We start from the raw sequence: 24,104 nt of genomic DNA on the forward strand, positions 1-24,104 counted from the left end.
ACTTCCCTGATTTTCTGTAGAGTCAGATTAGTGAGACTTTGTCCTCGTGTGCCCAGGAGAAGAGCATATATCATTGTGCGTGTGTGCTCAGTGGTATACTTTTTGTGACCCCAAAGACTGTAGCCCACCAGGCTCCTCTGTCCATGGGATTCTCAGGCAAGAATACTGGAGTGAGTTGCCATTTTCTCTTCCGGGGATCTTCCCAATCTAAGGATCAAACCTGAGTCTCCTGCATCTCCTGCAGGCAGGTTCTTTACCACTGTGCCACCTGGGAAGCCTTGTATATAACATTATCCTGGCCCAAACTAAAACAGAACTCATGCAGTATTGGTTCAAGGTTTGCTAAAATATAAATAGAAGTGACGAGTATCCCCCAACCCTCTATATTCTAGTATATGAAAACAAGGTGCTGCATTTTCAGAAGGGAACACTGCTGAGTGTAAGTCAGGTCTTCACCAAGCATCATACACCACGGTAAGTTTCCCATGGATTGATTAGTTGGTAAGTGTCCCATGGACTCCTTTGTTCAGCCCATGAGTTGGGTTGGGAATGTGTGCTGGGCATGGGCATGGCCAGGCGGTTCTGTAAATGGGCCCACTCAGGGGTCTGCAGTAAAGGGCCTCATGCATGTCTAGTGGTGGCCAATTGTAAGCTGGGGGCACATCAGGGGTCACTGGGCCATGTGGTCTCAGCCCACAGATGGGTTCCTTGGCAGGGTGGTAGGGGCCTGTGAGGGTAGTAAGAGGGCAAAGACCTGTATGCAGGTGCCTGTCAGGTCTCTCCATCACCTGAGCTTCTGCTTCGTTGGTCAAAGCAAGCCACAGTCAAGCAGCTTCAGAAGTGGACAAGGACTCCATCTTTTCATGGGAGGAGTGGCCAAACAGTAGACTATTTTTGCAATCTGTTACTGGCACTCTTCTGAGCACTTCCCAAATATTATATGTTAGTTCTCTCCTGCTGTGTAACAAATCAGCCCTAGACCTTATAGCTGAAAACAACCAATGCTCGTATGTCACAGTTTCTGTGGGTCAGAATCTTGGCACAACTTGTCCAGGTTCTCTGGCCAGGATCTCTCAGGGCTGCAGTGTAGGTATCAGCTGGGGCTTCATCGTCTCATGGTGCTGCTGTGAGGACTGGGTTCCAATCTCACGTGGAGGCTGGGGGTAGACTCCCAGTGCTCCCTGGGCAGGACCAGGAGATGGGTCATTGAGGGCCAGCACCCAAATTGTTTCCCACACACTGACCTCATGCAGTAAATGTACTCTCATTATCTTTTGTTTTCAAATAAGGAAATTAAGGCAAAGAGAGGGTCCCCCAGGTGGCAAGTGGAGGAGCTGGGGTCAGATGCCAGGCTGAAGGTCCACAGAACTCTACTTGCCATAGAAGACGTATTAAAGGGGGAAATTGACACAGCTGACCACAAAAGCATTAGCACCCTGTGTGCGTCCAGCACCATCACAGAATTGGCAAGTCAGGACATAACACTGTCTACCTGCCAGTCCATCCTTATTATACTAAAAGCAGCCGTAAATCAATAGGAAAACATTACCATCGGATGGAAAACATCTCCAGCAGACACTAGTCGGCAGGTCATTGAAGAAATAGGAAAGGCAAACAAACAGAAAGGGCTGAACCCCATGTGTAATCAGAGAAATGCAAATTGAAACAGTTCTCTTCTTCTTCCTCCACCCTCTCTTTTTCCCCTTCTTTTCCACCCAACTGGTGGAAAAGGTCTTTCAAATATTTATCCTCAGTGTGGGTAAGCACATAGGAGGACAAATACTGTCCTACCCACTGGAGGAAATGTTGATGGCTGTTATCTTATGGAATACAAACATTTATACCCTTTGGTCAAGTCATCCTCTTTTGAAGGGTTTGTACTAAAATCAAGGATATCAGTAAAATGTGTGTGTGAGGCTACTCACTGTGGCTTTATTTTTCTTAGTTGAAAATTGGAAGCAACCTGAATCTCTAGCAGTAGCAGATGGTTTTGTTGTTTTTGTTCAGTTGATAATTCCTGTCTGACTTTTTGTGACCCCATGGACTACAGCATGTCAGGCTTCCCTGTTCTTCACTATCTCCTGGAGTTTGCTCAAAGTCATGTCCTTTGAGTCAGTGATGCCATCCAACCATCTCATCCTGTCATCCCCCTTCTCCTCCTGCCCTCAATCTTTCCCAGCATCAGGGTTTTTTCCAATGAGTTGGCTCTTCACATCAGGTGGCCAAAGTATTGTAGCTTCAACTTCAGTATCAGTTCTTCCAATGAATATTCAGGGTTGATTTCCTTTAGGATTGACTGGTTTGATCTCCTTTCTGTCCAAGGAACTCTCAAGAGTCTTCTCCAGCACCACAGTTTGAAAGCATCAATTCTTTGGTGCTCAGCCTTCTTTATGGTCCAGCTCTCACATCCATACATGACTACTGGAAAAATGATAGCTTTGACTACGTGGATCTTTGTTGGCAAAGTGATGTCTCTGCTTTTCAATACGTTCTCTAGGTTTGTCAAAGCTTTCCTTTGAAGGAGCAAGCATCTTTTAGTTTCATGGCTGCTGTTACTTGTGTGGCTGCAGGATGGTTATAGTAACCACTTTAAAATTATATGCCCATTTTTAAAAATTTTATTTTATTTTTAAACTTTACATAACTGTATTAGATTTGCCAAATATCAAAATGAATCCGCCACAGGTACACATGTGTTCCCCATCCCGAACCCTCCTCCCTCCCCCCTCCCCATTCCATCCCTCTGGGTCGTCCCAAAAAAAAAAAAAATAAATAAAATAAAATTATATGCCCATTAATAGCATATTTTCAAAGAATATTCAGTGGTGTAAGGAAATATTCATGTTATGTTAAATGAGCATAGCAAGAGTCCTGCTACAGTAGAATTCCAATTTTGCACAATGTAGGTATGCAGGGGGAAAAAAGACCCTGAATGGAAACTGGTCAAAACACAAGCAGTGGTTATCTCCAGGGGGTGGTGGTGGTGGTTGTTCAGTTGCTGGGTTGTGTCCGACTCTGGGACCCCATGGACTGCAGCATGCCAGGCTTTCCTATCGTTCACTAATGGTGCCTTAATGCTTGGTTCTTGTTCTTATCCAGCTCATCCTTCAGTGACTGCAATGTCCTTTCTTATCTCTTTTGAGCAATTTCCTAAGTGAACCATGTTTTTGTTGTTTTGTTGTTGTTGCTTTTTTTGCCTGTTTGTTTTAAAATTTTTTACTTATTTATTTTTATTTTTGGTGCACTGGTTCTTCATTGCTGCACATGGGCTTATCTCTAGTTGAGACAAGTGGGAGCTACTCTCTAGTTGTGGTGTGCAGGCTCCTCTTTGCAGTGGCTTCTTTTGTTGCAGAGGGTCTAGGGCATGGGGACTCAGTAGTTTGACGCTTGGGCTTAGTTGCCCCGAGGCATGTGGGATTCTCCCGAACCAGGGATCAAACAGTTGTCCCCTGCATTGACAGGTGGATTCTTATCCACTGAACCACCAGGGAAGGCTGAACCATGTTTGTTTTTAATGAAGGAGAGTCCCACCAAATTTCCAGCAGGTCTTGTTGGATCTGGCAGTCCTCAGGGTCAAATACCAGGTGCATGCATTCAGGAGCGGCACGGAGGGTCTGCTGCCATAGGCTCCTCAAAGCCAGACTCCCCTTTACTGACAAGCAGGGAAGGTGGGGTCTGGGGGGACCCTTGGGGGCCCTGGGGGAACAAGGGGTTGGTGTTCTTGGAGTTAAGTGTCCCTAAGTCATCATCTCAGAAAAACCCAGATTGTATTTGTGTATATTCTGTTTTCAAAGATGTTTTCACATTAGTTTTCCCAAACCTAATTTCAAACAAGGCAAGCTACCTGGAGTAGCGGACAGAGAAAGTGAGATTAAATCAGATCCACCTGGTCAAGCCGTCTCATTTTCAGTTTTCCGGAGGCAACACACCATTTATCATGGGAAAGCGTTTTCAGGAGCTTGCATGTGAACTGTTTCGTTACAGACTTGAAAAGATAAAACTCTGTTCTTTTCATTCTTGAGATGAACATTGTTGTCTATTGATGGTTCCTCTGACTACCTGTGAGCATCTTGTGTAAGATTACATTGGTCAGTTCCATGCTCAATGCCAGGGCACTGGAGGAATGAGTACCTGACATTTAGGGTACAGAACAGAATGGATTTTGTGACCTGGGCCGACTTTCCACCAGAGGTGCCCTGCTCAGAGCCCGGGTACCCACCCTGGGGTTCCTGTAGGAGGCGAATTCCATATTGGTAACATCCCTACATCAGGGCTGAAAGGCTGACGGGTGCCACAAGGGCTCCTGAATGTCCACTGTGTGTCTTCACTCCAAGCCCCCATGTTCATGACGGATATTGTTTCCTCTCACTGTGCTGTTTTATGGAGGGCTTGTGTCCGGACAGAAAGATGATCCACATGTGGGCCAGGGCTTCTAGAAGCACATTTGGTGGCTTAAATTAGAAATGAAAGCATCTTGTGATCACTTCAGTAGCTCCTGCACCAAAACTGGGCTTCCCAGGTGGTACAATGGTAAAGAACTCGCCTACCAATGCAGGAGATGTGGGTTTGATCCCTGGACCGGGAAGATTTCCCCAGAGGAGGAAGTGGCAACCCACTCCAGTATTCTTGCCTGGCAAATCTCATGGACAGAGGAGCCTGTTGGGCTGTAGTCCATGGGATCGCAAAGAGTCCGACATGACCGAGCAAGCATGCACGCACCAAAATTGGAAGAATACTGAGATTATTAGCATGGCTCGTGTGCAAAGAGGATACAAAAATTTGTGAAGTATTCCCTATTTTTGTACACCTGAAACAATAATAATATTGTAGATCAACTATAACTCAGCAAAAGAAAGACAAGGAAAGGACCTTGCATTTATATTTATTAAAGGGAAAAACTAAATAATTGGAAGTTGCATTAGTCTCATTTTTTTTTTTTAAGAAACTTAAACCATCTTTAAGAACTTGGATATGTCTTGAACAGAATGGGAATCAGGTGGTAGCGAGAAGACCTCAGCCTGCCAGACCATGAAGTTGTGTGTTTGGTGAGGGTAAACATGTTTGCTGGGTACCACAGGTGCTTAGGCATGGTTTCACCTTGTCCAGCCACAGAACAGCTTTTTTTCCTACATGGAAATCTTTTATGGCATACTTGATTCTGTGTGCTTCAAAAGTTGCATTATATTTTTCTAATTTGTTGGATCATGGTCCCAACAATGAGATGTCACCTCACACCTGACAGAATGGCCATTGTCAAAAAGACTAGAAATAACAAGTGCTGGTGAGAATATGGAGAAACGGGAACCCTCGTGCACTGTTGGTGGGAATGTAAATTGGTGTAGCCATTATGGAGAACAGTATGGAGGTTTAGTCTCCAAGACTAAAAATAGAAGTACCATATGATCCTGCAGTCTTACTCCTGGGCGTATATCTGGAGAAAACCATTTTTCAAAAGATACATACACCCCAATGTTCACTGTAGCACTATTCACAATAGCCAGGACATGTAAGCACCCTATATGTCTATCGACAGAGGAATGGATAAAGAAGATGTGGGACATATATGCACAATGGAATATTACTCAGCCATAAAAAGAATGGAGTTTTGCCATTTGTAACAATATGGGTGGGCCAGCAGAGTATTATGCTTAGTGAAATAAGTCAGACAAAGACAAATGCTGTATGTTTTCACTAAAAAATTAAAAAATGAATAAAAAATAATTAAATATGATTTGACTTGTGTTTCCAATTACAAAAGGAGTTTATGCTTATTATAAGAATTTGTGCTTGGCAGAATAGTAACCACTCCCCACCAAAAATGTCCATGTCTTATCCTGGGAATCTTTTAGGTTATGAGGCAAAGGGGATGTGAATGGAGTTAGTTTCTGATCAGCTGCCCTTGAGAAGAGAGATTGTCTCAGATTGTCTAGCTGACCCCAGGGTCCTTCTAAGTGGAAGAGGGAGGCAGAAGAGAAGAGTCGGAAGGAGATGTGGCTGCAGTGAGAGGTTAGAGAGAGATCACACATCTGGCTTTGTGGATGAAAGAAGGGGCTGTGAGCCAAGGAGTGTGGGAAGAAGCTAGAAAAGGCAAGGAAATGGGTAGCTCCCAGAGCCCCGAGAAAGGTTGCAGCTCAACTAGCACCTCGAGTCTAGCCTCCTGAGACCCATGTCTAGCTTCTGACCCACAGAACTGTGAGATGACACATTCATGTAGCTTTACGATGACACATCTGTGTAGCTTTCAGCTGCTGACTTTGCAATAATTTGTCACAACAGCCGTAGAAAATGAGGACAGACGTGAAACAATATGAACCAAAAGAAAAGGCTGATCCTACCCTCTCCCATCTCATGGTCCCACTGGGGACCCAGGCTCCTCCTCTTCTCTGCTTGCTGCCTTTAGCATCTGGCTATGCCCCATGCTTATGGTCTCAGGCTTACAGCAGGGTGACCTCCTAAACAATGAAGAACATAACATGAAAAGTCAGTTTCTAGCCTTGTTCTTGCAGCCTCAGGCCTTCTTCTGGTTCTCAGGGTCATTGTTTAGTTCTTTTACTTGTGCCTGCATGAATATAAATCGAATGCTTACACTGCTCTTTTTGATACATTGCTTTTAAAAATAAAGTGGACTTGAAGCACACAAAATAGGTCCAACCCTAATCCTTTTATTCACACACACTCCCTTACCATTCTGTGCATGACCAACATTATCAAATTAGTTATTATTTTTAGAAATGTAAGATATACTTATAAAACCCACCTCTGCAGTCACGGTGGGCCTTCACAATAGCCTACGTTTAACCTGCCCCCCTGCTTCTCCCACTCAAGTTAACCCACCTCTTGAATCTTATCTCATTCCCTCACATCCCTTTTTATAGAGTCTTATTGTATCCATATGTCCTGAAAAATCTGCTTTTACTTTGTCATTTTTACCTTTTAAAAAGAGAGTAACCCCTCTGTCTTTCACCATCTGGGACTAACCTTTTCCCACTAAACTTGTTGTTTACTTGCTAAGTCGTGTCCAATTCTTTTGTGACCCCGTGGACTGTACTATAGCCTGCCAGGCTTTTCTGTCCATGGGATTTCCCAGGCAAGAATACTGGAGTGAGTTGCCATTCCCTCCTCTAGGGGATCTTCCCGATCCCGGGATCAAACACTCGTCTCCTGCATTGGCAGGCAGCTTCTTTAACACTGAGCCACCAGGGTAGCCCCTTCTACTGAAATGTTGTTGTTGTTGTTGAGTCACTCAGTCCTGTCTGACTCTTTGCAACCCCATGGACTGAAGCATGCTAGGCTTCCACTGAATAGTGATTTTGTTTAAGTTCCTTCCTGGTGTGTGGAGCACCGTAGGTATGTGTTTTGACTGTGCTGTGAAAACATCACATGGTTTATTCGGCTGCTCCTCACGGACGGACATCTGAACTGTTTGCAGGTTGTTGCTGTTATGAACCGGAGAAGGCAATGGCAACCCACTCCAGTACTCTTGCCTGGAAAATCCCATGGATGGAGGGGCCTGGTAGGCTGCAGTCCATGAGGTCACTAGGAGTCGGACACGACTGAGGGACTTCACTTTCACTTTTCACTTTCATGCATTGGAGAAGGAAATGGCAACCCACTCCAGTATACTTGCCTGGAGAGTCCCAGGGACGGGGGAGCCTGGCGAGTTGCTATCTATGGGGTTGCACAGAGTTGGACACGAATGAAGCGACTTAGCAGCAGCAGCAGCTGTTATGAACAGTTGAGAACATTTTCACACTGGTTTCCTGGTGCACATGTTCCAAATTTTTTTCTGGAGTATAAACCCAAGAGTCGGACTCTGGGCATAAGGTGTGTAGATAGATGATGCTATAGGTAATGCTCAACTGGTTCCCAGAGCAATCGCTCTGTTTGCAGCCTCTCTCCCTACCTCCCTCCTCCATCCTCCTACCTCTTGATCTTAGGAAATCCATGCTCTCTCCAGCCATGAGGATTGTCAGACTTCAAAGATGTTCCTCAACGAGATGAGTGTAAAATGATTCTTGACCTGTGATTTTCTAGTCACTCTGACTTTCACTACCTGTTCCTGTATCTGGTGACCACAGGGATGTGTGGCCCTCCACTGTCCCTACAGGCCCCCTGCTCTGACCTCATGGTTTCTGTTGCCTGTCATTTTTATTTCTTCTCGTGATTATTTTATGGCTTTAAATCACGTGTTTAAACTTCTCTAACGTGATGTGCTGTCTCGGCACAGGAGCTCGTGGGTGAGGGAGGAAATCCAGCCTCCATCACCTCTCTCTACCTCCCCGCTGCTGTCACCTGGGCCTTTGCTCTGAATAGTATTTCAGACTCTTGTGCTTGTCTATAAAAAGATTTTAAAGTCTGGAAACTAACCAGCCTCATTTTTTGGAAAGTGATGTGTGCTTTTTATCCAATGCAGAACCAAACTCCAAGGTTGACTGTACCTTTGCTGCTCTAAGGAGAATTGTTCACGAGTCGAGGCAGAGTTCCTATGCACGTCACCCAGCTGCCCCCAGTTCTAACATAGCATTTCACATAATCATGATGTGTCGTTGAAAAGTAAAAGTTAATATGGTTATCAACTCATCTACAGACTTCATTTGGAGTCCACCAGTTTTCCCACTGATGACCTTCTTTGTTCCAGGGTCCAGTCCCAGACACATGAGTCATAAAATCATCATCTCTCTTTAGACACCTCTAATCTGGGGCAGTTCCTCAGTCTTTCCTTCTCATGACCTTGATATTTTTGAAGGGTACCAGTCAGGTGTTTTGTAGATGTTCCCTCCACGTGGGTTTGTCTTATGTTTGCTTATTATCGGGATGGGATTATGAGCGGAGGGGAAAATACCTCTGAGGCATCCTCTTGTTGCCTCTTATGATGCCATCAACACCTGACTTATCACTGGTGATATTAACCTTGATCACCTGGTCAAGGTAGTGCCTGCCTGGTTTCTCCACTGCGACATCAGCATCCTCCCCCTTCCACACTCTGGGGGCTATTACCCCCTCTTAAAGATGAAAACACCAAGTTCAGCTTGGGATGGGATGGGCAGGTCTGCAGGGCTGCTCAGGCCCAGATCAGGGTTTGATCCAGGTCCATGGTATCCAGCTCAGCTCCCAGAACTTCTGACTTTGACTTTCCAGGGTGGGGCCTCCGTAGCCGTGTTTTTGACTTGCTGGCTAGGAGACTCTTTGGCTTTTCAATTTTGTACTGAATTCTTGTTGTCTTTTACCCCTTGTCCTTGCTTAAGTAATTGGCACGTTCCTGAATGCCGAGGCAGAGGCTCAAATGATGCCCAATGGCCTTGGCCATAGGGAGGGTTTTTAGCATTGATATTCAGGGCTGGATGGAGAGGAGTTTTCAGTCACTTAGGAGGGCACCACTTTTTTCACTCAAGATCCAAAGTCTTGGGCTGTATGCATGTTAAGTCACTTCAGTCATGTCCAACTGTGCAACCTCATGGACTTCAGCCCACCAGGCTCCTCTACCCATGGGATTCTTCAAGCATGAATACTGGAGTGGGTTGCCGTTCCCTTCTTCAGGGGATCTTGCCAACCCAGGGATCAAACCAGTGTCTCCTGTGTCTCTGACATTGGCAGGCAAGTTCTTTACCTCTAGCACCACCAAGATCTTGTGGGGAGCTGTCTTATTTGAAAAAATATTCTGAGAATTCACGTTTTCACTGCCAATACCAATGTGATTTGCATTTATTTTGGAAATCCAAGCACATTTTATCTACCCTACAGGCACTAATGAAGAGCTGATGAACCACTGAGACACTGGTTCAAATAAATGATTATAGTTAGCAAGAGGAGTGCAAACGGGACCCTGATGAGAGATAATCAGGAGCAAGTGGAAAGGATGATTTTATTAATTACCCACACTCTAAATGTAGCTCCAGAATTGTGAATAATAAAAGAAATTAGAGCTGGCACGTTATGTAAAGTGCTCAGCTACTCTTAAAACAGTCCACCTAATAGAGAAGACTTTGTAGGATATCCTTTGGCATTTAGTTATTTTTTGGGTTTAGAACTGATGACTCATCTCCTCTTAGAATCCAGATAATCAGTTTCTTTTAGTAATTTTAACACATTTAATTTTTATACTTTACCATGAGCTGCAAAAACACTGCAGTTAGGGTTTCTTTCTTAAATCTGGGCCTTTGACTCATGTGCTCAGGAAAGAGAGCATGATAGTCCCCCATAGGTGTCAGGTGCTGAGAACTCATCGTGAACTGAAAGAGACCCCAGGTCCTTCAGTGAGCTGACTCCCCCTGGCCTCTTATGGATTGAAGATGCTAGGAAGTTACAGGACAAGCCAGGGACACCTTCCAGGGCTTCAGTTTGGGACAGTTAACTAATATATTGTTGTTCAGTCACTAAGTTATGTCTGTCCCTTTGTGACCCAATGGACTGCAGCACACCAGGCTTCCCTGTCTTTCACTATCTCCTGGAGTTTGCTCAAACTCATGTCCATTGAGTCAGTGATGCCATCCAACCATCTCATTCTCTGTTGCCCCCTTCTCCTCCTGCCCTCAATCTTCCCCAGCATCAGCGTCTTTTCCAGTGAATCAGCTCTTTGCATCAGCTGGCCAAAGGATTGGAGTTTCAGCTTCAGCATCAGCCTTCCAGTGAATATTCAGGGTTGATTCCTTTAGGATTGATAGGCTTGATCTCCTTGCTGTCCAAGGTACTCTCAAAAGTCTTCTCCAGCACCACAATGCAAAAGCATCAATTCTTCAGCACTCGGCTTTCTTTATAGTCCAACTCTCACATCTGTACATGACTGCTGAAAAAACCATAGCTTTGAGTATATGGACCTTTGTCAGCAAAGTGAAGTCTCTGTTTTTAATACACTATCTAGGTTTGTCATAGCTTTTCTTCCAAGGAGCAAGCATTTTTAAATTTCATGGCTACAGTCACCGTCTGCAGTGATTTTGAAGCCAAAGAAAATAAAATCTGCCACTCTTTTCATTTTTTTCCCCATCTATTTGCCATGAAGTGATGGGACTGGATGCCATGATCTTCATTTTTTGAATGTTGAGTTTTAAGCCAGCTTTTTCACTCTCCTCTTTCACATTCATCAAGAGGCTCTTTAGTTCTTCTTCATTTTCTGCCATAAGGATGGTGTCATCTGCAAATCTGAGGTTATTGATATTTCTCCTGGCAGTCTTGATTCCAGCTTCTGCCTCATCCAGCCCAGCATTTCACATGATATACTCTGCATAGAAGTTAAATAAGCAGGGTGACAACATATAGCCTCGACATACTCCTTTCCCAATTTTGAACCAGTCCTTTGTTTTATGTCTGATTCTAACTGTTCCTTCTTGACCTGCATACAGGTTTCTCAGGAGGCAAGTAAGGTGGTCTGGTATTCCCATCTCTTAATGAATTTCCCACAGTTTGTTGTGATCCACACAGTCAAAGATTTTAGTGTAGTCAATGAAGCAGAAGTAGATTTTTTTTTAATTCCCTTGCTTTTTCTGTGATCCATCAGATGCTGACAATGTGATGTCTGGTTGCTCTGCCTTTTCCAAATCCAGCTTGTACATCTGGAATTTCTTGGTTCAAGTACTGTTGAAGCCTAGCTAGAAGGATTTTGAGCATTACCTTACTTAGTAGCATGTGAAATGAGCACAATTGTATGGTAGTTTGAACATTCTTTGGCATTGCCTTATTTAGGATTGGAATGAAAACTGACCTTTTCCAGTCCTGTAGCCATTGCTGAGTTTTCCAAATTTGCTGGCATATTGAGTGCAACACTTTATCAGCATCATCTTTTAGGTTATGTCTGCCTTTCCTCTCCTCCCTTAAGGCAGCTTGATCAGAACCATTGGAGAATTTCTAAAAATTACCCTACAAAGATGCTTTGAAGGCTTGGGTAATTTTTATCAGCCAAAAAGAAGAAAAACAAAAAGATGATATTGGCAAGCATAAAAGTTGGGCAAGCAGCACTGAAAACTGGCCCCCAGCACCATCCAGGCTGCACTGTCTTGGGATGATGTGTTCCACCTGTGCATGTTCCTGTGAGTGCCAGAAAGATGTACCCAAATCTGGATCTGGCTGCATCTGTGGGGTTTTGAGGTGCTGGGGTGTCTTCCCTTGAAATTTTCGTTATTCCTCTCTCTTCAAGGACTTGCAGTTGGCCTGTTCACTCCCACCCTGGAACCTTCAGTGGGGGCAGAGGGGCTACCGGCCTCTGAGCTCATGGATTTGCTGGCTTGAAAATACAGCACTAGTGGATTACGCCTCCTGGCTTAGATTCCATAGACTCTCTGTTTTTTAAAGATTGTGTTCAGTGATCTTTATTTTTCCCTGAAGAACTATCTTTGACTTCTAAATTAGTTTTAATTCTTAAATTAGTATACAGTAAAATTGACTTCTCAGGCTTACAGTTCTATGAATGTTAACACTCTTGCATTTTACATGTGCTGGAATACAGACTCATTCCATCACCCCAGAAAACACCCTCATGCTCACCCTGTAGAGACGAACCTCCCCCAGCCCCTAGATGCTGCCCACCACTGATCTGCTCTTCATCACTGTGGTTTTATCTTTCACAGACAGTCAAGTAAATGGACTCAAACAGCATGTACGCTTTTGAGACTGGATTCATTTGCTCACCATAGAGCCTTGGAAATTTATCCAGATTGTGTGTGCATGCCTGCATGCTCAGTTGTGTCCAACTCTTTGTGACCCTGTAGACTGTAGCCCACTAGTCTCCTCTGTCCTTGGGATTTTCCAGGCAAGAATACTGGAGTGGTGTGCCATGCCTTCCCCCAGGCCTTCAGCATGGGGGGTGGTCCCCAGATTTTCCTGTGGAATACTTCCTTGTGTGTCTCAGGGGTCTTCCCCAGGGGACATGCAGTAGAAGAGAAAGAAAACAGAGAGGCTTCTTTTTTCTGGGGATGGACTGTGGGGCTGCCTTCTAAGCCTGTTACAGGGAAACCCTCTCTCGATTTCATCAGGAGCCACATCGTCAGAAAAGGAACCTTCTGAATGATCTTCTCCTAATTGGGAGAATGTGTTATTAACTATGTGATGGGAAAGAAGATTTATACCATTAAATAAATTGGCCTCTGTGGATCTGTGAGTGAACATGAGCAGAGAGAAATGGACTTCCCTATTTGCTCAGGTGGTAAAGAATCTGCCTGCAATGGGGGAGACCCAGGTTCAATCTCTGGGTAGGGAAGATCTCCTGGAGAAGGGAATGGCAACTCACTCCAGGTATTCTTGCCTGAAGAATCCCATGGACAGAGGAGCCTGGTGGGCTACAGTCCATGGGGTTACAAAGAATCAGATATGACTAAGCAACTAACACACACACACACACAAGAGAGAATCATGAATACATTGTCACAGGCATTTAGCATCTCTATGGGCAAAGATCTTTGATCATTGATTCAAAAGCATATGAACATCAGAAGGAAAGGGGCAGCTGTGATCTTTTTGAGACAAGAATTAATATGCTAGATTCTGGTCACTCACAGCAGTAGACATGTACCCAAAGGCCCAGTTCACTGGGATAGGGAGATCCCCACCTGGATGCTGTTGGGGGAGACACAGCCACCAGTGCTGAGGGGTCCCAATGGTTGCCACACACAAGGTGCCACAACCCGGGGGGGGCCTGGCTGGGGAGCTGGGAAGCGACTGAGACTTGTTTATAGCGCGGGTGGAGGGCAGAAGGCGGGAGGTGAGTGCTGCACCAGCGGTGGAGTGACTGATTCTAGGCCCACCGGCTGGGGTGCTTCTCCCAGCAGCAAGGATCTCAGGGTCTGGGGGACCGTGGCTGGTGCTGGGGGTGCAGGAGAGGAGGGAAGACGAGGCTTGGGTGGAGCAGGTCCCCCCAGACCCCTGTAGGTGAAGCTGCTGTGTCCTTGCCAGCCCATTTGTGGAGGGGGGCATGCCGTGGTGACCCCTGCAGCCTCGGTCAGCCGCTGGCCCCAAGGCCCACCGTGTGTGCCAGGGACTCAGAGTCCTGGCTCTAGTGGAGTTTACGGTTATACGGGAGCAGGTCAGATGGAGACCCCCTCACCCAGGTATGAGGAAGTGCATACATAAGGACGATGACACTGGAGCAGTCCCTTAGGGATGACTTTCTGGAGGAGTTGAGGATTAAGTGGAGACCAGGGTGGCGAAGAGACGAGGGTGGAGCAAGGAGACCCTGGGGCAGAGCATCCCAGGCAGGACAGGTGAGCAGCTGAGAAACAGAACAGGAACCCATAGGAGAGCCTGGCGTCAGTGGCCTGCTCAGGGACTGGGCCGGCCAAGGGCAGGGGGGAGTGGTGGGGAGGGCCAGCGCCCAGGGCTGGAGGTGGGTTTTATCCTAATGGCAAAAAAATTCCAATTTCAGTTATAAATAGGAATGAATGTTCAGGAGTTATTTCAAGTTGACAGGAGTCTTTAATTTAGAATTAGGGTTGAGGCACTGAGAAAACATGTCACTAATTTCATATTTAACACAATCCTCTCTGCTCCTCACTTGAAGCTAGGTGCGCTTGGTGATGATACGGCTTATTACAGCCAGGGAGCCATTTCCGAGCAACAAAGGATGAAATCTCCTGCAATTTGTCATGGTCTCGCTAACTATCAGACTAGCCCGTTCACACTGAAAGAAAATGCAAACACACCATGATTCCATTCTTCCAGGCCTCCTCATCAGAGTGGTCTGTGTTCATTTCATTAACTTGAAGAATCGCAAGTGAGGATTCTTAGGCCTGGAGTGAGAGGAGAATGGATTGATCTTTGCTTCCACCTCCTACTCCTTGCCCTTATAAACATTGCAGTATAATTTTTTGTGTGTGTGGAAATAGGCTTATAAGATTTATTTTACTTTTTAATTTATTTACTGATTTTCCTCAGGCTGCAATACCAAGGATTATAAGATGATAGTCAAACTGATGAGTTTACTGTTGCTTAGGTCTAAAAATAATGTTAGCAAAAATGGTTTATATACGTCAATAGGATTTGAGAGTCTGGGCAGGTGGGGATTCTGGCCCCATTCAGACAGCCCAGCTGGTTTGGGTGACCCCTCATTCTGCCTCTTTTCACTGGCCTCCTTCCCTCACCTCTTAACCCCAATCGTGGAGGTGCCCTCAGCTTGGTAGGGGTGGATATCACTGAGTCCTGTTGGCATCCTTTAGCTAGTTCCTTGCTGACTTCTCAGGAAGTACAGTTTTAGACCATTGCTGACTGTCAGCGTCAACCACAAACTTCTTGATGTCCCTCCCATCAGCTCTTGTCAGAATCAGTACAGAAGGGAGAAAGGGCTGAAACCAATGAAGATGACATTTTTAAGGAGTTAAATGGGAAATAGAATCTGGTGGCTCAGATGGTAAAAAAATCTTCCTGCAGTGTGGGAGACCTGGGTTCAATCCCTGGATAGGGAAGATCCTCTGGAGAAGAAAAATGGCAACCCACTCCAGTATTCTTGCCTGGAGTATCCCATGGACAGAAGAGCCTGGCAGGCAACAATCCATGGGGTCGCAAAGAGTTGGACACGACTGAGCGAATAAACACTAAATACAAATATAAAATCCCAGATTTAACGTAGGATGCACAGATCCAAAAAGCAGACCTCCACAGAGCAAGCACAAAGGACAGGAAACTGGGGTTTTGGCAGCTAACGTGAAAAGAGACCTGAGTGTGTCCGTTGAAAGCAAGTGTGATGTGAGCCAATGTGACTGACCACCTGACAAATCTTGGGTTCTTTCCATAATCCTGGTGCATCTCTGTGCAGCGGATGTTGTGGTGTGTGGTTCTGATGACCCATGACTCTATTTAAAACTTTTTATTCGGCAAGTGTTCAGGATGACTGACAGCTCCATTTTTGTGTTTCATGGTTTCTAAATGTGATGCTGTTTCTTGACATTTTCATTACACTAACTTTTACATCAGCTGATGAATGACAGTCCAGGAAACTCCCACGTTATAAAATCTGTCAATTCTGGGTGCTATTTATAATAAATAGTGACACATTTGGAGTACGGGCATGGACTGAGAACCCTGGCTGTTTAAAAATTCTGTTTCCTAATAACATGTTTGAACAGTTCAGAAATTTTACTTTTTTCCTTTCGGTGAAAAAGCTTAAGAGAAATGGAAAAGTGAAGCGTTCAGAAATTATATTTTCTGAGTGTACGAGAGTCCAGCTGTTCAAAAGCCTAGTGTGAAAGCTCTGAGAAGGAATGTGTAAGGCTTTTGGTTTCATTGTGGAAAGGACTTCTAGTGACCCTGGAAATATCATAGCCCAGGTTTTTGGTTTGATTATAATTTTACTCCACTGACTCTTAAACGTATCTTTTTTCTCATTTGATATTTCACTTACAAGTGAATTCTTATAAGTAGGTTAGGTGCATACTGCAGTATTTTATCTTAATAAATAGCCAGGGAGTATTCTGCTTGTGGGTTTCCCTAATGGCTCAGCAGTAAAGAATCCACCTGCCAATGCAGGAGACTTGAGTTTGATCCCTGGGTTGGGAAAATCCCCTGGAGAAGGAAATGGCAACACACTCCAGTATTCTTGCTGGAGAATCCCATGGACAGAGAAGCCTGGTGGGCTATAGTCCATGGATTTGCAAACCATTGAACAAGACTGAGCGAATTCTACTTGTATTATGATCAATTTGCTCATCACGGTTTTTCCCTTTTTCCATGAAGAGGGCTCAGAGAGTCCTGAAAGAACTGGCTCCCGTGATGAGGTAGTGACCCTAGTCTGGTTCTTCTCACCATGTGTTCTGCTGGTTCTTGCTAAGCCTGCAGATTCTAGGGTGTGTGGGCAGCATGACGCCCCTGCCCCCACGATGTCTGTATCTCGGCCCCTAGAACCCGTGGATATGTTAACCTGTCATGGCAAAAGAGGCTCTTCAGATGGGAGTAAATTGTGGATTTAGAAACGGGGAGATTTTCCTGGAGTATCGGGGAATGGGGGCAATCTCATCATAAGGTTGTCAGAGGGGAAGGAGAGGGCAGAAGAGTCAGAGGAGGAGGGTGAGGGTGGGAGCAGGGTTCAGGGAGGGCAACCTCTGAGGCTGGACCAACCTTCGGTATGCATGCAGCCCCACTGCCCCATTTTGGACTTCACACCTCCAGGACTGTGCGGTGATGCGCTTGTGGGCTTTCACCTCTAAGTTGATGGTAACAGGTTACAGCAGCCGGAGAAACTGATCAACTGGGCCCCACCTCAGGAACCCCCAGTTAGACCGCCTGAAGGCTGGATCTCAGGTGATCCACCTTTCCATCCCCAGCTGCCCACCCTGGGATTCTCAGGAATTGTGGTGTAGGTGAAGTCCTTTGCTGTTGTTCAGTTACTCAGCCATGTCTGACTCTTCATGACCCCATGGACTGCAACGTGCTAGGCCTCGCTGTCCCTCACCATCTTCTGGAGTTTGCCCAGGTTCATGTCCATTGAATTGATGATGCTATCCAACCATCTTATCCTCTACTGCTCTCTTCTCCTTTTGTCTTCAATCTTTCCCCGCATCAGGGTCTTTTCCAATGAGTCAGCTTTCACGTTAAGTGGCCAAGGTATTGGTGGCATAGTTCTTGGCTCACATTTATTTGAAAGTAGCTGTGGGAAAAGGATTTAGGCCTGGAAAGAATGGAAACGTTAGAAGAACCACAGTTAACGTACACAGAGTGTTTACAGAGACATAGAGACATTTTGAACAACATAGCAGAAAAGTCATGTTTCCTTCCTTTTTTGAATTTATTTTTAATTAGAGGATAATTGCTTTACAATATTGTGTTGGTTTCTGCCAAACGTCAACATGAATCAGCCTTAGGTATACATGAGTCGCTCCTTCCCTCTTGAACCTCCCTCCCACCTCCCACCCTATCTCACCCCTCTAGGTTGTCACAGAGCACCAGTTTGAACTCCCTGTGTCACACAGCAAATTCCCACTGGCTATGTATCTTACATATGGTAATGTATATGTTTCAGGGCTACTCTCTCAATTTTTTTACTCTTTCCTTCCCACTGTGTATCCACAAGTCTCTTCTCTATGTCTGCATCTCCCTTGCGTGCATGCTAAGTCACTTCAGTTGTGTCTTACTCTTTGCGACCCCATGGACTGTGGCCTGTCAGGCTCCTCTGTCTATGGGATTCTCCAGGCAAGAGTACTGGAGTGGATTGCCATGCCCTCCTCCAAAGGATCTTCCCAACCCAGGGATCAAACCCACATGTGTTATGTCTCCTGCATTGCAGGGTGATTCTTTACTACTAGCACAACCTGGGAAGCCCCTACGTCTCCATTGCTGCCCTATAAATAGATTCATCAGTACCAATCTTTCTAGATTCCATATATATGCATTAATATATATTTGTTTTTCTCTTTCTGACTTACTTCATTCTGTATAAAGGCTCTAGGTTCATCCACCTCATTAGAACTGACTCAAATGTGTTCCTTGTTACGGCTGAGTAATATTCCATTGTGTATGTGTCCCACATCTTTATCCATTCACTTGTTGATGGACATCTAGGTTGCTTTCATGTCCTAGCTATTGTAAGTAGTGCTGCAGTGAACAACCAAATGAATCACACGGGGTCAAAGAACAAGAAATGAAGCCTCACTGCATGTGAGGGTCCACCCTGCCTCCTTTTTGGGAGCCATGTGTCCACAGGTTTCTTCGGCCTCCCTGCCCAGCTCACTCTCAAGGCAGCATGAGTCGGAGCACTGGGGTTGGTCCCAACCTCAAGCTCTTCTCTGCTTCTATGTCCTAGGCATGGCCTCTACTCCTGGCATCACACTGACTTCTTGGTGCTCAGACGCAGGGCATCACAAAGTGCTTGTTAGTGTCAAAGTCATATCGTGTGCTGACCTCTGGGGTTAGGATTTGGGCACACAGAGAAACAGAGACATGTAAAGAAAGCTCATACTACCTCTGACTCCTGGCCTCAGTGAGATCTGAGAGCAGAAACAGAGCACAGAAGAGAGAGTAAAATGCAGAATCTGTGTACAGGACCTGACATGGTTCCTGTAAGCAGACCTGGATGAGAGAGTGAGACTGTGGTAGGCCCTTTGGGCTAAAGATAGGGGAGTTGGGAGGAAAGACCTGAGGGGCATGGAGAGTAGATATCAAATATTGGGTGGGCATTGGGTAGGTGTTTCAGTTCTGATTTTTTCTTAATCTCAGCAATTAAAAAAAAAAGTCAAAGATAAGCATAAGGTAAGAAAAAAACACATTGATCCTAGAATCTAAACTTCAAGACCAATACAGCAGTAATTAACACAACATTGTAAATCGACTTAATTCAATAAACATAAATAAATAATAATAGGAAAAAACCCCTCAAAAACCCAGTGCTAGGAAGGGATGCAACAACATTAATATGTTTTAGGGGGAATAAGTGGAGGAGGACATGGCAACCCACTCCAATACTCTTGCCTGGAGAATCCCATGGACAGAGGAGCCTGGCGGGCTACAGTCCATGGGGCTGCAAAGTCAGACATGACTAAAGTGAATTAGCACACATGCAGAGGGAATAAGATTTTTAAGCTAGGTGGCTCTAGGCTTTCTATATGTAAAATTTCCAAGCTCATTTCATAAATGGGCAAATTGTAGTTATTGTCAGAAATACAATAGATTCAAACTCTCTGCCACATCTAAAAGAAGAAATTACTTGATGTGCATAAGCGAAATGAAAAAAAGTTATCAATGAAAGATAAGTCAAGGGAAGCATTGGTAAAAATAATGCAGCAGTAAGCAATTAAAGTACAGAATTAAGTTTGAATAGTTGTGGTTGTTTAATAAAATCTGGGAGGTTTGGTAGAGTAGAAAATCTTGCCTCTTGCCTAGAGCTTGTGGGTATATGTGCCACTGATATACACATGCTAGGTATATGTTTTCATATAGGTATTTTAAAATTTGAATAGCAAATAGATGTGTAATTTTCAAATGGGTAGAAAAAGGAAATAACAAACAAATAGAAAACTTGAGCAAAATAGCAAAATTGTTCGTCACTCAGTCGTGTCTGAGTCTTTGTGACCCCATGGACTGTAGCCTGCCAGGCTCCTCTCTCCGTGGGATTCTCCATGCAAGAATACTGGAGTGGATTGCCATTCCCTTCTCCAGGGGATCTTCCTGACCCAAGGATCGAACCTGTGTCTCCTGCATTGAGGCAGATTCTTTACTGCCTGAGTCACCAGGGAAAAGAGGCATAAACATGCTAAAGGTTACACTGTAGAGCTCAGGGATATAGCCAGTATTTTAAATAACTGTAAATGAAGCATAACCTCTAAAAGTTGTGAATCACTGTGTTGTATGCTTGAAATTAACGTAATGTTGTAACTCAAATATGCCTTAATAAAAAAGTTGATAGATCTTGTCCGGTGGGTTTTGATGGTAGAAATAGAATGTACAGTAGAATTAGAAGAACGAGACACTCTATCATTGGAGGATTAGTGTCCATAGATGTCCACAGTATATTTCTAAATGAAAAACTGTGTACTCTGAGCAAAGTCTTTATTAAAATAAAATGAACTTTGTGAATAGGAAAAAGCAAGGTAAATACACTTGAAGATTGTCGTTGGTTTCTCTGGATGTGGTAGTATGGGTGAATTTTATTTTCTCCTCTGTATAATTTTTCATGTTATGTAAATTCAGCAACATGAGTATATGTTATTTATATAGTCAGAGAAAGGTTTTCAGTTTTAAAAAAGCACTCTATCCTATCTCTTTCTGAGTTCCCACTGTGATTTCCTGTGCCAGCATTCCCTGCGTAGAGTGTGCAGTGCAGAAACCGTTATGCACAGTGTTAAATATGGATTTGAATTAAAAAGAGTCCAAGGTCATATTTGGAGAAGGCCCAGTTATTCACAGTTGAACTGTTTCCTTTCCTGTGCTTATATATTATGTGTATATAGTTATTGTTGATGTTCAGTCACTCAGTCATGTCCGACTCTTTGTGACCCCATGGACTGTACCATACCATCTCTGCAGTCCTTCACCATCTCCTGCAGTTTGCTCAGACTCCTGTCCATTGAGTTGGTGATGCCATCCAACCATCTCATCCTCTATCATCCCCTTCTCCTCCTGCCCTCAATCTTTCCCAGCATCAGAGCCTTTTTCCCAGTAAGTCGGCTCTTTGCATCAGGTGGCCAAAGAATTGGAGGTTCAGCATCAGTCCTTCCACTGAATATGCAGGGTTGATTTCCTTTAGGACTAACTGGTCAGTACCACCTGTCATTTTCAGAGCCTCTAAGATTTGGCTGCAGTCAGTATTCATTCACCCTTTTCATCGGTCTTTATTCCTTCTGGTGTATCTGGCTTCCCTCAGGGTCATTTTCCTTTCCTTTTTCCTGGTGCAGGTTTGCTGGTGACAAATTCTGTTGGATTGTCAGAAGAAGTCTTAATTTCATCTTCATCTTTTGAAGGATGTTTTCTTCGTTATAGAATTCTACGTTGGCAGTTATTTTTTTTTTTCCTGAACTTTAAAGGTGGTTTCCATTGGCAGTTATTTTTTTATCTGAACTTTAAAGGTGGTTTCCATCATTTCTGTTAGAAATTGACTTTCAGTCTTTTTGTTACTTCTTTGAAGATAATGTGTGTGTGTCAAAATCTACCCTTTACTGCTTTTAAGATTTTCTCTTTTATGTAATCTGTCTGTCAGTTTCTGTAGTAAGCCAGCTTGGCTGATTTGATATTTTGTTTATTTTGGAAAATTGTCAGCCATTCTTTCTTCCACCCTATTCTTGTTTTCTCTTTCTGGGGTCTAAATCACAAATGTTAGGCCTTTTGTTATGTTATACTTCCTCTATAATACTGTTCTTTTAACTTATAATTTTATATCGGGGTATAGCTGATTAACAGTGTTGTGATAGTTTCAGATGGACCATGAAGTGACTCAGCTGTACATATACATGTATCCATTCTTCCCCAAACTCCCCTCCCATCCAGGCTGCCACATGACATTGAACAGAGTTCCCTGTGCTGTACAGTAGGTCCTTGTTGGTTATCCATTTAAAATATAGCAACATGTGCATATTCATTCCAGACTCCCTGTTTTCTGTTTTAGCTTGGGTGTCTGTTTTAATCGACCTGTCTTCTAGTTGACTAGTCCCATCTTCCTGTTGTGTCTAATTTTCTGTCAAACCCTTCTGTTGAGTTACTGATTTTAGATACTGGTTTGTTTTTTTTTTTAGTTCCATTTTTAAAGACTGGAATTACCTGGTGAAAGTCTTCCTCTCATTTATTATGCTCATCTTTTTCTCTGTTTTCTTGGGCATGGTAACTGTTTTGAAATTGGTTGACTGACTTCCTTACCTGGTGGCCACCACCTTCAACCATCCAGGCTCTGCTGCGTCAAAGCTGGTCTGCAGCCCAGGTAAACCGCATCTTGTTCTGAGCACCGACCTTTTAGGGCTTCCAGACAAGAGTCTTTTGTGTTCTTCACAGCCCTCTGGGGTTTCCGGATTACAAATCTTTGTCTTCACTGTGCTTTCAGAAGCTCTTTGGTTAAGATTTACGTCTTTTGCCCTCGGAATGTGAAACATGACCGGAGGGGAAAGCCAACCCCATGCTTGAACCCCAGGTCTCTTCCAGTCATGCCAGGACTCCTGCTTGTGTCTGTAGGATTAAAGAAGCTATGGAGGCTAGAATCCCTTCAGCAGGGAGGGTCTCTCCTTACTGTGGCATCTCTGAATTTCATTGCTTGAAGCTGTTTCAAGGAGTTGATTTCCATAGTTTGTCTAACTTTTCACATTTTGTTTTTTTCTTTTAAACTTTATCTGGCTGTGCTGGGTCTTTGTTGCTGTGCATGGGTGTTCTCTAGTTGTGGTGAGCAGGGGCTGCTCTGTAGCTGAAGTGTGGTCACTTCTCTTGTTGTGAAGCATGGGCTCTGGAGTGCAGGCTCAGCATTTGTGGCACACGGGCTTAGTTGCTCCGCAGCATATGGGATCTTAGTTCCCGGAACAGGGATGGAAACCATGCCCCCTGCATTGGCAGGCAGATTCTTTACCACTGGACCACCAGGAAAGCCCTTCAGGTTGTTCTTGATGAGAACACTGATGTGCTACTGACCTCTCCGTGCTGCCTGGACATGGAAGACCTCTGCAAGCATGACTGCCTTTAGGGGCACCCCCAACTGCCCCGGCCTGTTTGTTGAGGACCTTCAAGTAGGCGAGATGTGACCTGCCAACGCAAATTCTGAGTCATGGCACCTGGAAGACTGTGTTGGCGAGGATCCTGAGGTGGCGTCTGCTGGGAGCACTGCCGTCTTAGATCAGTGTGGTCTCTCCGGTTATGGGGCAGGGGGTTGCCACCGGTTTGCCTTCCCTGTGTTAGCTGTACAATTCCACTTCATTACTTGATAGACCATTAGACCTTAAAGAAAAGGAAAGCACTTTAAATTAAATGCTGTTTTTTCTACACAGAGAGAGCCGATGAGTAGGAAGTGTGAGATAAAAGCTTAGGTGTTTCCAGTGCTGTTATTTTTTTTGATAAAAAACTGGGCTCTCTGTGCATTTTTGGTTTGTATAGCACATAACTTAAACATTGCAGTAGACTCCATGGGTAGTATGTTGTTAAACTGTGTTTTCTGTAAATCCTGAAAAATTACCCCAATCATTATTCCAAAATGTTCTAAATTGCTTCTATTCTTGCAGTTGTTAGTATGCCACATATTATTCTGTTCTGATTTTTTGCTGAGCAAAACATAATTGCTTTTGTGGAATATAGCTCTGTTGATGCTGTAATCAAATATTAAAAATAGAACAGCAGAGTTTTGCAGAAAATACAATTAAAGAAACAGTGAATGCATGTGTCTTTTTTACTTCTGTTCATAACTCTTCTTTTTAGACTAGAGCTGTTAGAGAAAATCAAATCTTGATTTGAGATGATTTATATGGAAAATAGCCATGAGTTATATTTGCAAGATAATATATACTACTTATATATATTGCCCACATGGAAGTTTCTTTTCTTTATTCAGATAACTGCATGTAGGCCTAGAAACTTAAGACAGTCTGACAGTCTTATTTCAGTGTGGAATAGTTTCTTTGTTAGAGCTTTTTTGTTTTTTTATTGGAGTATAGTTGCTTTACAATGCTTTGTTAGTTTATGCTGTACAACAACATGAATCAGCTATGTGTATACATCTATCTATCTATCTATCT

At 44.1% G+C, this 24,104-nt stretch overlaps 1 protein-coding gene and 1 pseudogene across 1 annotated transcript in view; both read left to right on the forward strand.

The window, feature by feature from the left end:
• The window catches only part of FAM189A1 (family with sequence similarity 189 member A1), a 242,225-nt gene that overhangs the window by 81,842 nt on the left and 136,279 nt on the right, over positions 1-24,104 (forward strand). The window lies entirely within an intron of this gene.
• LOC112581068 lies at positions 4,704-4,801 on the forward strand (annotated as a pseudogene).

The sequence above is a fragment of the Bubalus bubalis genome, chromosome 20 (genome assembly GCF_019923935.1).
Source record: "Bubalus bubalis isolate 160015118507 breed Murrah chromosome 20, NDDB_SH_1, whole genome shotgun sequence".
Lineage (NCBI taxonomy): Eukaryota > Metazoa > Chordata > Mammalia > Artiodactyla > Bovidae > Bubalus > Bubalus bubalis.